Source organism: Zingiber officinale, chromosome 11A (assembly GCF_018446385.1).
Source record: "Zingiber officinale cultivar Zhangliang chromosome 11A, Zo_v1.1, whole genome shotgun sequence".
In the NCBI taxonomy this organism is placed as follows: domain Eukaryota; kingdom Viridiplantae; phylum Streptophyta; class Magnoliopsida; order Zingiberales; family Zingiberaceae; genus Zingiber; species Zingiber officinale.
Window position 1 is genome coordinate 66,613,317 of NC_056006.1, and position 17,991 is coordinate 66,631,307.

General features: G+C 40.8%; 1 long non-coding RNA gene and 1 pseudogene across 1 annotated transcript; one reads left to right on the forward strand and one right to left on the reverse strand.

The window, feature by feature from the left end:
• The first annotated feature begins 6,760 nt into the window (after window positions 1–6,760).
• LOC122032384 lies at window positions 6,761–7,558 on the forward strand. Its single transcript, XR_006126059.1, has 3 exons — window positions 6,761–7,037; window positions 7,135–7,227; window positions 7,498–7,558. It is a non-coding gene; the product is annotated as an uncharacterized LOC122032384 (long non-coding RNA).
• A 7,722-nt stretch (window positions 7,559–15,280) lies between these two features.
• The window catches only part of LOC122031430, a 38,311-nt pseudogene continuing 35,600 nt past the window's right edge, over window positions 15,281–17,991 (reverse strand).

The following is a 17,991-nucleotide window of genomic DNA, read 5'->3' on the forward strand; positions in this document are numbered from 1 at the left end:
TTGCCATTGTCAATAATGATAAGCATGTTAACACTAGAAATCGATACATGTTCTTAGGAGCGAAACATGTGAGCCTAGATAAGGACAGTACTAGAAATGCTAACCCTAGAATTAACTCATCTAAGGCTAAGGAAAATCTAGATAGAAATCCCAAATCATCTAGACACATGCCTAGGAATACCTCAAAGAAAAATGATAAATCAAAACTTGAGGTATTAGAGAAAGAAAATCAGGTCTTGAGGTCAAGACTTGACTCTCTAGAAAAGGCTCTTAAGGATTTGACTCTAGGGTCTAGGGGTCAAAAACCCAAGTCCAAGGACAAGAAAGGTTTGGGTCACAAACCTAAGTCCCAAGTGGTCAAGCCCACTTATCATAATGTTCCATTCGATTATGGAACAAAGTCTAGGGCTAGGAAGATCACCATCAAGGTCACAAGGGGAGTCACCCCTAGAGTTGATCTTGATGAGTCCCAAATGACCAAGGCTTTAAAGCCTAAGAGGGTCATTAGGAGGGTTGCTAGGGAAGTTATCCCTAGTGAATATTTAGTGAACCCAATGAGCTCTAATAGGTATTGGGTTCCTAGGAGCATCTTCTCTACCCCATAGATGGGTTAGAGAGTGTCAACTCCGATTAGAAGGGTAGTTAACCCAACTTTGAGGAAATTGACACTCAAGGAGCATTTTCAAGGTTTTGAGAACTTTTGAAAATGAAATGGAATTATCATTTACTCCTTTGAAGAGTTAAATGTGCCTAAAGATTGGAAATTTCATTTTTAATCTCAATTGGCACAATTTGGGAAAATCTAGAGAACTCTCGAAAAAAAAATGAAACATGCCAAGTTTTGAGGATAAATTTGATCTTTAAGTGGCATGAATTAATCTAGAGTTCAAGAAGTGTCAAAATTAGGTTTTTGGCATTTTGGGGCAATCTAGGATTAAATTTGAAGTTAGCCAAGTGGTTAAGGATACTTAGATAGGTAATCTAGGTATATTTATTTATGCTAAATCTTGCCATGATTGTTTGCCCTCACATGTCATGACATCATGTTTAGTTTTATTATCATTTGAAATGTCATGATAATGCTTAGGCTAGTTTTTATGTCATGTTTATTTAAGTTTCAAACTTTATGCCATGACATCATGACATTGGCACATGTTTTCATTTATGATACCATTTTATGCCATGTCATCATCTCTTGCATTAATAATCAATTGAATTGATTTAAGGATGAAAAACACATTTTGATATTGAGATCAAATTTGTGTTTAGAAAATGCATGAGACCTTAGTCTAAGATACCTAAACCCATATCTCACATTAAAATTGCCATGGATGTGTTTGATACACTTTAGATGTGTGTGAGATATTAGGATCATGAATTAGGATCAAGGTGCATAGTTCTTGTACCTAGATGAGCCTAATTCAAGAAATGGAGGATCATAGGAAAAGCTTGTGTACAAGTCATATACATTTAGCCCTAAGATTATGGTCCTAAATTAAAAGGTTTAAAATCATTTTGAAATTGATTTGGAAAACCTTGATGAAGCCATCTTAGTGATTGCATTCATCATTGAACATTGTGATACAAAGTTGAGTTAAACTTGAACTATTTCAAAGTTTTTGAACTTTGTATCAAGATTGAAAAATGGAAGTTATTTTCATAGAAAACTATTTTTCCATGATAGTATATGTTATGAGGAATGTATCCTCAAAATTTCAAATTTTTCGAATTTTCTGGAATTTTCTAGGAGTTTCTGAATTTCGGGAAGGAAATTTCAGAAATCTCTCGTCGACTCTGGATCGGGGGACCGATCCGATTGGTGCGGACCGATCCAAAGCATGGATCGGTCGATCCGAAAGAAGATCGAGGCTTGGTGCGGTGCGGTGAAGGCCTGATCGGTGCGGTGACCGATCAAGAACGATCGATCAATGAAGCATGGATCAGTCTCCGGGGGTTTTGATCGGTCTTAGGACCGATCAGTGCTTCAGCGGTGTCTGAAATTTCAGTTTTGGGAGTTGAGTTTCGGGTTTCTAAAGGTTTGAAACTCTCCAAGACATTGTTGGTGCAATGGTCAAGGGAGTTGGTCTTTAGGGGAGTTTTACCTAATTGTCAAGGGAGTTGACTCTTAGGGGAGTTTTACTCCTTAAGACTTTTGAGGATTAGTGACATAGGATTGTCACTAAGTTGATTGTTGAGTTTAGTATCAAGGGGAAATTAAGAGTTTCAATGAAAGGTATGGGACTTTCATTGGGAAGAAACTCTTGACCTTGATTCCCTCTTTTGATGTGTGTCGAGATGTCCCAAGGGGAGAATGGGAGAATGTTTGAAAACCTAAGTTGGGTTATCGGGTTAACCTAACTTGTTTATGGGTTTATCACCTAAGTTAGGTTATCGGGTTAACCTAACTTTTTATGGGGTTTTATTAAACATCGTGGGGATTACAGCAACCCAGGGTCAAAAGTTGACTTGTTGACCAGACTTGCTGGACTGACTGAGTTATGCCTTTACGTTCGACATGTTCGATGAGAAGAGAGCTGTATTCCCTGATGCTTGACAAGAATAGTGTTCGAGATTGTAGGTGCAACCCAGGTCAAGGCTGACCCGTTGACCTGACCAAAAGTCCAAGTGTGGAGCCTAGTACGCCAGTATCCAAGGCATGGAGATCAAGATCGAAAAGTCCAAGTATCGACTCAGCATCGAGAGACCAAGGTGTAGTCATATCACGGAAAGTCCCAAGTATGAGATTCATACTGGGAAAGTCCAACAGTGAGTTTGGCTGTGAAAGTCCTGTGAGTGAAGCCAGCAATGGAAATCCTCAAGGAGGAAACCAGAAAACTTAGGAGTGGAAGCTAGGTGAAAGGGAAGTCCCGTGAGTAGCTGTGCAAGGGAAGTCCTAACTGGAAGGAAAGGTGGAAAGTCCTGTGAGGAAGCTATAGCAGCGGGAAAACCAATCGGGATGTTAGGCTTGGAAAGTCCCGTGAGTGAAGCCAAAGAAGAGAAAGTCCCAACCGACAAGGGCGAAACTGGCAGGAAGGAAGAGCTGTTGACGGTTCGTGACCGATCTAAATGGCTCGACGGCCTACGCATCGATAGAGTATTTATTGCATTGCTTGTACCACTGATCGGTTCGGGACCGAAGCGCAGGGCTCATCGTCCGCTGCACGATCAGATTCTAGCGCGGTACCCAACGGCCGCTTTTTCGTCAAGCTTTTCGCAGTGTATAAAAGGGAGACGAGGCATCTTCTGCACAGCTTCTTTCTCTTCTCTCTCACACAGAAATGCTCTTGGTGTTTGAGCTTTTAAGCTCTTTTCTCGAAGCTTCATGCGAAATTTTCCTTCTACCGACTCGACCGAGCCGTCATTGGTTACGCCCGAGAAGTCAAGTGTTTCTTCAATGAAGCAAGAAGGCAAGGCGTTTACATTTCATTGTATTCTTGCTTCTCTTGTATTTGTATCTGTATCTTCATCTTGTAAGAAGTAGTTGTGGCGAGTTTCTCCACCCATAAGGAGCTCATATTTAGTCTCCCTGGGACTCATCCACCAACGGATTGGTAGGTTTCGCTCCACCTTACTTTAACACACGAGGAGTAGGAGTTCATCTCCCAACCTCTCACATCGGTTTGTTTTTCTCCCCGCTTGTATTTCCGCGACTAACCCTAACTCAGGGAAGAACGCGAGAATTGGGGCTATTCACACCCCCTAGCCGAGTACGAATAATCCCAACAATGAGTACGACTCATGGCTTGTTTCGGGTTCGCACTGATTCATCTTCCGACTGCCCTTTCACCAGGCCATGCGATGTGGCTCGATGTTTCTATTCTTCTTCCTCCGATTCGTCCGAGGAGTCGCCCCACGTTGCTTTGAGTGCCTTCTTTTTGGTTGGCTTTGGTTTGTCGAACTTCAGTGCAAGTAACGTTCCTTTGTTCTGTGGGAGAGCTGATCTTTTGAAGGTCCTTTTTACTGAAGCTCCTCTTTCTCCTGGTGAACATTTTTCTTACCAAGTTCACCAGGTGTTCTTCATCTTCGGAGTCTTGGTCGGAATCTTCTTCAAATTCAGGCTTGCTTTTTCTTTTCTTTGGTGGAACCTGCAAATAAAGCTATACCTTTCTTGGCTCCAGCATTAGTTTGTTCATGTAATTCTAATTTACAGAAAAGCTCATCTAATTTTAACTTAGAAAGATTTTTTGAAATTTTGTAGGCATCCACTATTGATGCCCACAAACTATTACGTGGAAAGGCGTTTAATGCGTACCTTATTTGGTGGCCTATCGCATGAAGCCCGTTGAGGATGTCCTTGATCCTCGCGTGGAGCTGATTCGCCGTTTCTCCTTCCTGCATTTTTATATTAAAAATTTTATTTAAAAGCAGGTCTCGTTTTGTTACCTTGGCGTCGCTCGTTCCCTCGTGCAGCTCGATCAATTTGTCCCACAGTTCTTTAGCGTTTTTGTGTGGACCGACTCTGTTTAGTTCTTCTCTTGTTAATCCGCACTGTAGAGTGTTGATCGCTTTATTTTCTGTTGATGCCTTTTTCTTCAGGATCCAGTAAATTCCCGGAGTTGTCTTCTGGAATTTTGTAGGGTCTCGTAATGCTCATCCACTGGTCGAAGTCTGTCTTGAGGTAAACCTCCATCCGCTTTTTCCAGTACGGAAAATCGTCCCCGTTGAAGAGTGGAGGGCGTACTGTGCTGAATCCTTCTGTCTGAGACATTTTAGTCCTGCGTACAGACGAAAGAAAAGAGACAAAAAAATCCCAAGACTTGGTCTTGGATTAGTAGTGCGGGACGCAAAAAATAGTAGACAAATCTAGATTGGTGTTGCACCAATTTAGATTTAATTGCAAAAAAAAATGATATACCAGTTTAGAATTAGAAAAAAAAAATTTTAAGAGGAATAAAAAAACAAAGGAAATGTTTCACCCCCAGTCTGATTGGTGGTTGCACCAAATCAGAGCGGTACCTGCTCTGATACCACTTGTAGGACCGTGACGACTCCTACTCGAAGGCCCGTGGTCCTTGACCACTTTCGTTGGGCAATCACTATCAATTCGAATATAGTTACAAAATAAGTACAGGAAATGCTAGTGAAAAAATACCGACAAGGAAATTAACTAAAACCCGAAGGAGCACTTTGTCGGAGCTTGTTGGCGTCGCAAGAACGTAGAGCAGCAGGACCAGCAGTAGAGGAGTTCTCAGATCTATTTCTGAAGCTCCTTCCTGGGGCTTCTTTTATATGTTGCTCCGGGCGCCTGGATTCCTTCCGGGCGCCTGGAATGTGACGTAGCTGCTCAAACTGAGATGCTCCACGTGCCGCTTGTTCCAGAAAACTCCCTTTTCCTGCAAAACAAAGTTAGTCCGAGGCAATATGTTTCCTGGAAAATAGTTTGTTAGCACATTTTATAATAGTATGAATTAGCACAAATAGTATGACTTAGATTCCGTCTTTCTGAGACCGGAATCTAGTCACGATCTCGACTTAGACATCCGAAATGGATCTAAGCCGGATCGACGCCTAATGTTCCCTTTCGGGAAAGTGTCCTCGCAGTCACTCCCCTCCAGTGACTTACCTCACTTACCTGCCAGACGTCCGGTCAGCCCGTCAACCCAGTCACGACCCCTTATAGGTCCGGACTTGACTTCGCCACCATCCCACATCCGACCTAGCCGAGCCATACATCCGTCGACCTGTCTGGACTTCTCCTGCACACTTGATCAAAGTGTCAGACAACAACAAAACTAACTTAACCTATTTGTCATTCATCAAAACCTAGGTTAGACCGTTAGTGCTACCCGCACCAACACTTGGCTCCCTGTTTCAATATCAGATCCCAGAGTCACATAGAATATAGTCGAGCGGCCTATAGGCTGGATGGTATTATGGGACTCAGTACCCTACGTACATATTAATCTACCAGCATAATATACAGCCGGTCAGTTAAAGGTCCGGTCGAGATATATTCAGGGGACAACATTATTAGAGAATCACAACCACCTATCAGAGAGCAACAACTATTTGTTAGAGAATTTTCTTCAGTTACAACATATGCATTCAATGGAACCTTCTTACGAAGATGACTATGCAACTTCTATCATTATCGTGGAAGTTACACGAGATTATTCATATACATATAACAAAAGATTCCTTGGAGGATAACTGTATAAATTTTAGACTGTACACCTTCTATTATCTGACATCTTTTGACATCAAATATTCCTTATCGCCTCATTATTGTGGAGGTTATGAGAGGTGATATAAATGGGGGCTCTCTCCGTTGGTGTAAAATACGACAACAAAATAATAAAAAAATAGGGTTATTTGACAAATAATCGTATTAGATTTTTCAGGAATTTTTAGAAATTTTCTGGGATTTAATCGGAACTCGTATGATATATTTTGAGGGGATGCACTAACGGACCCGATAAAAACCCGTTTGGAATCCCCAAACATGGGAGTTGATTGAGGAATAAACTTAGGTTTTGATTTATCACAACCTAAGTTCTAAGTATAAATATCTCTCCTCCCCTAAGCTCTCGGCACTAAAACCCTTGCCTTTGCCCATGCCCTAGCTTCCCCTCCCCCCCTCGCGGTGCCGAACTTCCCCTTTTCCTCCTCACCGCCGCCCGACTCCGCTCCCTCCTCAATCGCCGGCCCCTCCATCCTTCCTTTTCTCCTCAGCCGACGACGCCCTTGCAATCTTGAAGCCGCAGCGCCCCCGCCTCCTTTTCTCATCGCGGATGCCAAGTACTCACCGGAAGGTGAAGCCGCCACCATCTCCCTCTTCCGTGCCCTAGTATCGTCTCCTCTGCTCTAGGATTGGTCTTCACTCTCGGTCTACCCTTCCTTCAATGAATCACCGCCGGGCAGTAGAGATTCGGCTTGGGACCGAGTTCACCTACAAAATTCCCTTCTCCGCTTGATCTGAGCCGCGTGAGGTGGTTCTGTCATCGAGTGCCTCACCATAAAGGTTCGCTGCAAATTTCCAGCAGCAGGTATCACCGGCGGGGAGCCTCAGCAGTTGTTTTCCGGTCGTGAATCAGTAGGTAAGACCTCTACAACTTCATGAGTTTGGTCTGATGATCTGGGAGTGGGATTTAGTTTGGATTGTGTTATGATTAGAGTGATTACAATTGCTTCTAGCTTTGTAGAAACTTTGGTTGTGGATCTGTGGCAGAGGGCAGCACCACTGTGCTTGTGCCGACAGTAACACCTCCTGGCAGTGGGTCAACCGAGGTGAGACTATTGTAGAGTAATGCGTTGGGTTATGAATACTTAGTGTTAATTGAATCTGTATCGGTGTTATTTTGGTATTGAGGGAAGAAATTCATGTTTTGGTAACCCTAATTGTTGTAGTGTAAAGCCGGGGGTTTGGATTTGTTTGAGTAGAACAATAATGGGGATTAGTAGAGGGTATTGAATGAGCTCGGATTAGTTACTTGTTTCGCATACTGGTTTAGCTATATAATTCTTACGAATTTGGTAAAAATTGGTATGTTGACGCAGGACTTTAATCGAGGCTGGTGTCGTGACGAAGTTGATATTTGATCCGATCTACATATAAGGCGGGTACTTCTTGCTTTGTTTTCTTTTAGTACTTTGACCTTAGTGCATGAATTATTTTGGATAAGGAATGTTTACCTTGACTCCACTCTTATTTTTCCTGCGCTTGATACTTCCATGTGATCTTTGAGATATTCGTTTCCATATCTATACAGTCTCTTGTTGTTGTCCATGATCAGTAGCAGATTTTAGATACCATGTTTGTATGCTTTGTCTGTTGCTTATTTATGTACGATATTAAGCATGCTGGCTTCATGTAGCATACCCGTTTCTGCTTATATATATATGATGACTGTTGCATTGTTCGCATCATGTCATTGCATGCATGCCGCATCCTCAGCCACTCGGGAGAGTGGTAGCTGGAGTTGATGCCGCTTGTCCTGTCGTACCGCACTCGGCCACGTGTGGTAGTGGTAGCTGGAGTTGCGAGCAGCAGGGACCCCCTTCGTTGTGTAGCTAGTTAGCTACTCAGCACCTGTCCATCCGGTCACTCGCGGGAGTGGCGGCCTTTGGGTGGTACAGTTGTCATTGATCCGGCCTCTCGACCATACAGGGGTCATGGTGCAGAGAGGTGGGCGGGGTGACCATCCGTGCATACGCTGTTATTATGCCTACTTTGGCTGCTGCTGTTTACGTATGTTATTATTGCTTACTTATGCTGATGTGGTATGTTTATGCTGCCATTGCTTCTTGCTGTTGTTCACTTATGCTGATATGCTGTCTTAGGTTGAGATATATTCTCATTATAGATGTTTAGTCATTGGAAATATGTATATACCTTGCTTATTACCTCTGTAGTATGAGCAGATCAGCACTTTAGTACCGCCTCGACCTACTATACCTAGCATAGGATATGGTTGTATGAGCATTTATTATGGCTTTATTTTAGTGTCTTAGTGTACGCTATACCTGATTGTATACTACCTTGGCTCACTTTCTAGTTATGCGTTATATTCATGCACTATCTTTCTATACCCAATGTTTCAATACTCACCAAATTGGTTTTCTCGCGCAGATAATGGATGCTTGAGAGATGATTATTGCTCAGCCCCTGGTCCTACGAAAAATTGATTTTGGTTGCTTTCTCTATTTGTATTTCAGATTCGTTGGATTTGGTGTTGTGAGAACTATGTTTTGATACTTGGTGTGTTTGGTATTTGTGATGTTTTGATAACTTTGCAAATTTGTGGGTTTTTCGCTTTCTTCACTGTTTAAATTCATTTTGTCCAAAAGGAGTAAGGTCGAGTATATAACTAGCGTGGTTGTGTTGTTTTCATCTATTGTGTATATGTTCCAACGAGTGTGGTGTAGTATATTGTATGTAATTGCTTCATATTGTCACGTCTGAAATGTTGTCGAAATTTCTTCTGACTCCTCTCGGGCGTGACAACTTAGTGGTGGTGAGTAGCGGCGTTCATTTTTTATGTTTCCGATGTTGCGATTTGTTTTTAGTGTTTTGGATTTTTGAGTTAATCTGATACCAATTTAGTGGTATCAGAGCATGGTTCGAGTCAAATGCTGTGTTTTGTGTTTTGAAATCTTGATCTTGTTTCGATTTATGGTTTTCGGTGTTCCGATTGTTTTGTTTTCCCTTTGTAAGTTGATTCCTCGATGTGTCGTTTGAGTTTTGGGACCAGGCAACGGCAGGACATCTCCAAGCTATAGGAAGTAAGGTATATCTCTAGTGTTGTTATCTTTTGGATTTGTTGATGTTTAAATAAGTGGTCACACCTTTATGGTTTCCACTTCAGAATTAAAGTTGAACCGTCGAGCTTAGAATTGTGCACCTCCTGTCGGAATGCTCATAAGGGCAGAGATCCCTATGACAAGTTGTCCTGACATGGGGTTGCTGATCCACTTAGTTACCATTGTCCTTCTGGGACTTTTGATCCGCATGGTGTTATTCTTGTTGTCTTACTGCTTAAATTATGTGATACACATGGTGATACATTCTTCCTATTCTGTTGCATTCCACCCTTTAATAAAATGCTTGGGGTTGTACGCTATCAAGCTAGCCTAGATCTGATCATAACCTGCACATTCTTTGTTTGGTCAACATTTAAGCATGTGATTCAGAATTTCAACAAATGTTAAGTATGAGAAAATGTGCATGTTGTGGACTAAGGAGATCTTAAATATGAGAAAATGATTTGATCTACCTATTCATGACAAATTAGGTATGTTCGTATAATGTCATTGTACATCTTTATTGTTACTTGACTAGTTGTTTGTGCCATGTATGATTTGTGTTGTGTCAGTCATTGGTTAGATCATATGTTGTGATATGTGGATTCTGGATGGTTTACAGGTGGATATCCTCTTACACAACATTTAAATGTGGTAATATCTAATTTTCAGATACTTTATTAGTGGATATATGACTTGAGGATTTATTGTTTGGTATTTGAGGTGGATAGAAACATAAGGAGTAGCACTTGTGTGATGGTTATGGGTTTGGTGATTTGTAGTTGGTGATCTGATTTCAATGATCTTACGGTTGATTGACCCTTGGATTTTGGATTAGAACTTTTGTATGGTGGATACTTGAGTATTTGGAGGATCTATTAATAGTGGATTATGGGTTTCTGAAGTAGTTGACTTAATTACGGTTAGCTAGAAAGTAGTGTGGAGTAGCAGAAGCATGGTGAGCTCATAACCCACAGAGTTAATCCTTTTTAGTTAAGAATTTGATCATGGCACTACGATGGACTAGTATATGGGTGTGTTCTTTGGTTGTTATCCTTAGATAAGGATTCCTGAGTTAGTAGTAAATTTGGGGACCAAATTTTTATTAGTAGGGGAGAATGTAAAATACGACAACAAAATAATAAAAAAATAGGGTTATTTGACAAATAATCGTATTAGATTTTTCAGGAATTTTTAGAAATTTTATGAGATTTAATCGGAACTCGTATGATATATTTTGAGGGGATGTACTAACGGACCCGATAAAAACCCATTTGGAATCCCCAAACATGAGAGTTGATTGAGGAATAAACTTAGGTTTTGATTTATCAAAACCTAAGTTCTAAGTATAAATATCTCTCCTCCCCTAAGCTCTCGGCACTAAAACCCTTGCCTTTGCCCATGCCCTAGCTTCCCCTCCCCCCCTCGCGGTGCCGAACTTCCCCTTTTCCTCCTCACCGCCGCCCGACTCCGCTCCCTCCTCAATCGCCGGCTCCTCCATCCTTCCTTTTCTCCTCAGCCGACGACGCCCTTGCAATCTTGAAGCCGCAGCGCCGCCGCCTCCTTTTCTCATCGCGGATGCCAAGTACTCACCGGAAGCCGAAGCCGCCACCATCTCCCTCTTCCGTGCCCTAGTATCGTCTCCTCTGCTCTAGGATTGGTCTTCACTCTCGGTCTACCCTTCCTTCAATGAATCGTCGCCGGGCAGTAGAGATTCGGCTTGGGACCGAGTTCACCTACAAAATGCCCTTCTCCGCTTGATCTGAGTCGCGTGACGTGGTTCTGTCATCGAGTGCCTCACCGTAAAGGTTCGGCTGCAAATTTCCAGCAGCAGGTATCACCGGCGGGGAGCCTCGGCAGTTGTTTTCCGGTCGTGAATCAGTAGGTAAGACCTCTACAACTTCATGAGTTTGGTCTGATGATCTGGGAGTGGGATTTAGTTTGGATTGTGTTATGATTAGAGTGATTACAATTGCTTCTAGCTTTGTAGAAACTTCGGTTGTGGATCTGTGGCAGAGGGCAGCACAACTATGCTTGTGCCGGCAGTAACACCTCTTGGCAGTGGGTCAACGGAGGTGAGACTATTGTAGAGTAATGCGTTGGGTTATGAATACTTAGTGTTAATTGAATCTGTATCGGTGTTATTTTGGTATTGAGGGAAGAAATTCATGTTTTGGTAACCCTAATTGTTGTAGTGTAAAGCCGGGGGTTTGGATTTGTTTGAGTAGAACAATAATGGGGATTAGTAGAGGGTAATGAATGAGCTCGGATTAGTTACTTGTTTCGCATACTGGTTTAGCTATATAATTCTTACGAATTTGGTAAAAATTGGTATGTTGACGCAGGACTTTAATCGAGGCTGGTGTCGTGACGAAGTTGATATTTGATCCGATCTACATATAAGGCGGGTACTTCTTGCTTTGTTTTCTTTTAGTACTTTGACCTTAGTGCATGAATTATTTTGGATAAGGAATGTTTACCTTGACTCCACTCTTATTTTTCCTGCGCTTGATACTTCCACGTGATCTTTGAGATATTCGTTTCCATATCTATACAGTCTCTTGTTGTTGTCCATGATCAGTAGCAGATTTTAGATACCATGTTTGTATGATTTGTCTGTTGCTTATTTATGTACGATATTAAACATGCTAGCTTCATGTAGCATACCCGTTTCTGCTTATATATATATGATGACTGTTGCATTGTTCGCATCATGTCATTGCATGCATGCCGCATCCTCGGCCACTCGGGAGAGTGGTAACTGGAGTTGATGCCGCTTGTCCTGTCGTGCCGCACTCGGTCACGTGTGGTAGTGGTAGCTGGAGTTGCGAGCAGCAGGGACCCCCTTCGTTGTGTAGCTAGTTAACTACTCAGCACCTGTCCATCCGGTCACTCGCGGGAGTGGCGACCTTTGGGTGGTACAGTTGTCATTGATCCGACCTCTCGACCATATAGGGGTCATGGTGCAGAGAGGTGGGCGGGGTGACCATCCGTGCATACGCTGTTATTATGCCTGCTTTGGCTGCTGCTGTTTACGTATGTTATTATTGGTTACTTATGCTGATGTGGTATGTTTATGCTGTCGTTGCTTCTTGCTGTTGTTCACTTATGCTGATATGCTGTCTTAGGTTGAGATATATTCTCATTGTAGATGTTTAGTCATTGGAAATATGTATATACCTTGCTTATTACCTTTCCTAAGTATCTGCATGTAGCACTTTAGTAAGTACCACCTATACCACTATACCTAGCATAGGATATCGTTTCAGGTATGAGCATTTATTATGACTTTATTTTAGTGTCTGCTATACCTTTATGAGACTGTATACTCTTGGCTCACTTTCTAGTTGTACGTTATATTCATGCACTATCTTTCTATACCCGCTGAGTTTCAATACTCACCACCTCGCAAATTGGTTTTCTTTCACCAGGTAGCAGTAGATGATTCATGGATGCTTGGAGATGCCGATTAGCTTGGTCCCGGCTCATATTCAAAAATTGATTTTTGGTTCTGCTTTCACTTGGATTTGGTGGTTGTTGATGTTTTAGATTTGAACTGTGAACTTTGGTTCTTAGGTTTGCAATTTGGATGGTTTTGAATTGGGTTTTTCGATTTCAGTGGTTTTCTCATACCTATAGTTTATGTAATAATTGGGTGATTTATTGGTGGTTGTGTTTTTTAATTTTTATTGCTGTAAGAGTGTGGTTAGATGTATATTTTGTATGTAGTAATGCTTCATATTGTCACCCGTACAGGGGAAATGTTGTCGAAATTTCTTCTGGCAGGGACTCCTCTGGGACGTGACAGTTGGTGAGGTATTGTTTACAAATTATTACGCAACATTATTCTTTACTACGCTCACTCAAGTTTACTGCTCTTCTCCTCTATATTTCGCTTGGCCACTATACTCACTTGAGTGTTGGAGGACCCACTAGGGATCCCTTCCCTAGTTTTTTCCCTAACGTTATGTTGGCTCTTCCGAGTGTGTACAAAGAGGAGCCGAAAGGAGTGCCAGGCGTTACCGTTTCTCCCTATTAGTGTCTTCTCTAAGTCAACATTAGAGCCACCTTTCCTAGTGTGTCATCTCCACAATTTTTAGACAGGATCAAATTTAGCGTTGTCTATGAGAACTTTCACCTAAATCTAAAAGAGATGGAAGAAGCTGGATGATTCACCATCATCATCCTATCTCAAGAGGATGTCAAGTTGCTGGTAGCCGCCCAAGCACAAAGGTTGATGCAACAGCAGCAAACATCTGCCACTGGTACATTGCCGCATTATCCAGCTGTGTCTAGGATGTGTCCTCACACTAAAAGAGGGACTCGAGTAAAGAGCCAACTGGGTTTCAACCAGTTCCTCCTCCACTAACGGTTGGTTTCGTACAGTCACCCATCCAACCAATAAACCTACCACTTGTGCCACCATCCTCGATAGCACATCACCGAGCACGATTCCACACTCCTTTTGAGGAGATGGGCCTAAAAGAGATTCTCAAAGTATCATCTTTGGGAGATGCACTCGTGCAGGATTTGCGCAAAGGGAAAGCCCCGATGGGTAGCGGTTCTCTCGAGTGGATAAATATATAGTTCTCTCATGAAATATTGGAGAACAAGCTGCCATGCCACTGGTTCAAATGTTTAATATATGTCATATGTATATATAACCCTTTAAGGATTTCACAACATTAACATCCCATGACATACTGGATAATGATTGGACTTTAAACTCATTAACATATCACTAGATAAGGAAGGTCACGAAATGGATAAAATCTAGTTAATGTGTATGAATAGAAGTGGATAAAATTTAAACTAGTGAGAATATAAAAGAAGAAAGAAACAAAATAAATAAATAATTAAAAATAAATAAAATAGGATGGATAAAATCTAGTTAACATACATTTAGAAGAATAGAAGTGGAAATCATGTACACAAAAATCCAAAATTGTACACGTAAAAATAAAAAACCCAAAATTCTACCTTAGTGTGTTTCAATTGGCCAATCCAACTCGGTCAAATTATAGAATCAAATTTAGTCGTTTTAAGTTGGGGTTTCTTTTCTTCTCAGTAGGACTCTACGCAACCCAATTAGGGGAAAAGAACTTGGCTCTGATACCACTTAAATATCATGCCCCAAGATCGGAGATCACCCGGGACTAACATTGGCATTTCAACCCAAATCTAAAAACAATTTGGTTAGTATGCAAATGGTAACATCACATAAAATCTATTCACAACAAATAGTACACTATTTTGACTATTCAAGTAATTAAATTACATCCAATGTATGACTTTGTTTAAAGTTTAGAAATAACAAGTTCTTCTGTTTCCATATAATTCACATCCATAATGATGTTGCATTAAACTCATTTTGGACATCACCTTGCACATCTCCTAATGAAATTAAGGGGATGAGTGATTTGGGAATCACTCAGCGGGCGGGGGATAAAATACAAAAACTAAAATTCTTGCGAAGTAGTAGTAAAAATAACAAAAAAAAAATCTAGACAGATTTTCACGTTGACACTTAAATTAAATCATGTTCCTCATGGATTAATTGATATTAGCCCTCTAGAATTATCCATCCTAGAGAAGAGACCGGAGATCAGAAATATTGTAGAACTCAGAAGTCAAACATGTTCAGAATACGTATTTCTACCTTTACTTCATGATCAGTCTAGTGCCCAAAATTATGAAAATAATAGTAATCAGTAATCAAAAGTGTTCAGAAGTGAAACAAATAAATTTTTAGAGAATAAAAAATATTACTTCAAAAAATCCAAAATTTGCGTAATAAGTCCACTTACACGTTCCTTAGAAGTTGTTATGGCAGTGCTCTTCTTCCTTGCCCAAAATAAATCTACCAGGGTTCTGTCTTCTCTTATAGTCAAATCTTCCCTCCAATAGGTGTGGGGTTATTTATAATGGTAGGGTGAAGATTTGATCTTCCACTAACCCCACTGCTTCCACCTTCCATTATCCCACTAACTCCATCTCTTCTACTACTTCTATTATTCAAATGTTTCAAGTCCCAGTAACACTATCCTTTCCACTCTTCCATTATCCGACCGATCTTCATAATTACAATTACCAAATGCTAGAACAAAAAAAAGAAGGGCAACACAATTATAAAGAAAAGAAAATTGAAATATTTTGACAAGTCTTCAAATAGCAAAATTGACAATCATAAAGCACATGAAACACACACCAAAAAAAATTGCAAAGAAATGAGTAATAACAATACCTTAGCTGCATCAATAACATCACGATGAAATTGGCATATTTTTCCAAGTGCTAAAATAGCATTATCATATGGCATTATATTATCTGATTGCAATACATTAGGATGTCCAATCACATTATTCAAACTAAAGAGAGTCTCTGTACAAAAAGAAATATTGGACAAATTGTTATTAGCAGCAGCATTGAAGCATTAACTTGTATGTAAAAAAACATCTTATATATAAAGCTACCTCCAACCAAAAGGTGAAACACAAAACTGCCAAATTTAGCATAAACACCAACACCATAAATAGTAGCCTAGAAATGATTACTTAGAAATAACAACCATATTCCATTGAAGTTATGTACATATGTGCTAAATGGATAGCAAGAGCACAAGTACATATAATAGGAAAGAGCACAAGTACATTATGATACCTCACCTACCTAACATCTGCATTATCATCATTCCATGCTTCTAAAAGGAAAGGAAGGTAGGTATCATAATATATACCAAATTGAAAAATAGAAATATTGGATACTTGTGTTGTTGTACATAAACAAGCATGACAACAATAAATTAACTGAAAATCATACCTAAGAGCTATTTCCCAACATTGTTCTGTAACATCATTAAAGATGCAAATGTCAATCTTTCTCTCCTCGGGTGTTTTTGTAGGACCGTTAGATTCGATAGAGGGGGGGGGTGAATATCGATTCGCAAAACAAGAGTATAAGCGCAGCGGAAAAGTAAAATAGACACAGTTGTTTTACTTCGTTCGGAGCCTGTGACGACTCCTACTCGAAGGCCCGTGGTCCTTGACCACTTTCGTTGGGCAATCACTAGTAATTCGAAATAATGATTACAAAAGAATCGTACAGTGAATGCTAATGAAAACTAAAAACAAATACCGACAAAAGGGAAAAGAACGGAGCGTAGTGTCGGAGCTTTGTTGGCATCGCACTGAACGTCGAGCAGCAAGACTAGCAGTAGAAGAGTTCTCAGCTTAATTGATTGATTGATTCTGAAGCTCCTGTCTGGGGCTTCTTTTATATGCTGTTCCAGGCGCCTGGAATGTGACGCAGCTGCACAAACCATGATGCTCCACGTGGCGACGACTCGGCTGGATAGAATTCACCTTCCGGGCGCCCGGATCCCCTCCGGGCGCCCGGACCACCTTGTTCCAGAAAACTCCTTTTTCCTACAAAACAAAGTTAGTCCGAGGCAAATGTATATCCTGCAACACAGATTGTCAGCACAGTTAAAGTTCAACAAATAAATAAAAAGAGTATGACTTAGATTCCATCTTTCCGAGACCGGAATCTAGTCACGATCTCGACTTAGACATCCGAAATGGATCTAAGCCGGATCGACGCCTAATGTCCCCTTCCCGGGAACGCGTCCTCACGCTACTCCCTCCTGACTTACCTCACTTACCGCCAGACGTCCGTCCGCCAGCCGCACTTCGTGTTCGCCAACCATCGACTCCGACCGCCCCACAGGCCCCGTCGACCGCTGACCTCGCGACTATCCGGCCCGTCGACCTAGCCGGACTTCTCGCCAAGCGTCCGGTCAGCCCGTCGACCGCTGGACTTCGCTAGCTATCCGGCCACCTCGACCTAGCTTTGGACTCGTGCGGACATCCGGTCAGCCCGTCGACCTGTCTGGACTTTTCCTGCACACTTGATCAAAGTGTCAGACAACAACATAACTAACTTAACCTATTTGTCATTCATCAAAACCTGGGTTAGACCGTTAGTGCTACCTGCACCAACAGTTTTATCCTTTTTCTGCACAAAAGACAATGAAAGAGCATGCTAAACTACAAGTTTGTAATGTAGAACAAAGGAATTATTTGCTACTAGTCCAAGAGCATCATAAAACAAAGCAATAGTGACAAGGAACTGTAGTATGAAGTTGAAAAATAAAAGAAACTAAACCTAATGAGCAAGAACAACATGCAAGTAGAAAAATTAGCATAAGAAACTTTTGTTGACGGTCCAAAAATATCAATAAACAACAACAAAAAAAGGTTTAACTATCAGAATAAAGTCATAGCAAAATTAACCTTCTAATGAGCAACAATGATGTGCATAGAGGTGTATCTATGGATAAATAAATATCAGTATCAGTAAAACTTAACAGAGGTTTAGCTCAAACAAGGGGAGTGAACATTAGTAGATAGCATAGAAGTTGATTCCAGATTCCATATTCCAAGGTATTTAACAACCAGCAGTTTGCAAAAACTTCACCATTCATAGGATAATACAATATTAATTCATGGATCAAAAATTATGATAAGATAAATTATTTCATAATTGTGTCAGAAATACATATTAGTCCCAAAAAAAGCTTCAGTTTTAATCTTACTATTCAGTGTCTTGGTGATTCCAAGAATATATATACTTCATTTCTACTTCAACTAGATCATGATGTTTATTAAGAAAATTCAATTATTGAGGAAAAAATACATAGCATTACAACACAAAAACATTTTCAAAATCAAACTATGGTGATAAAAAGAAAAT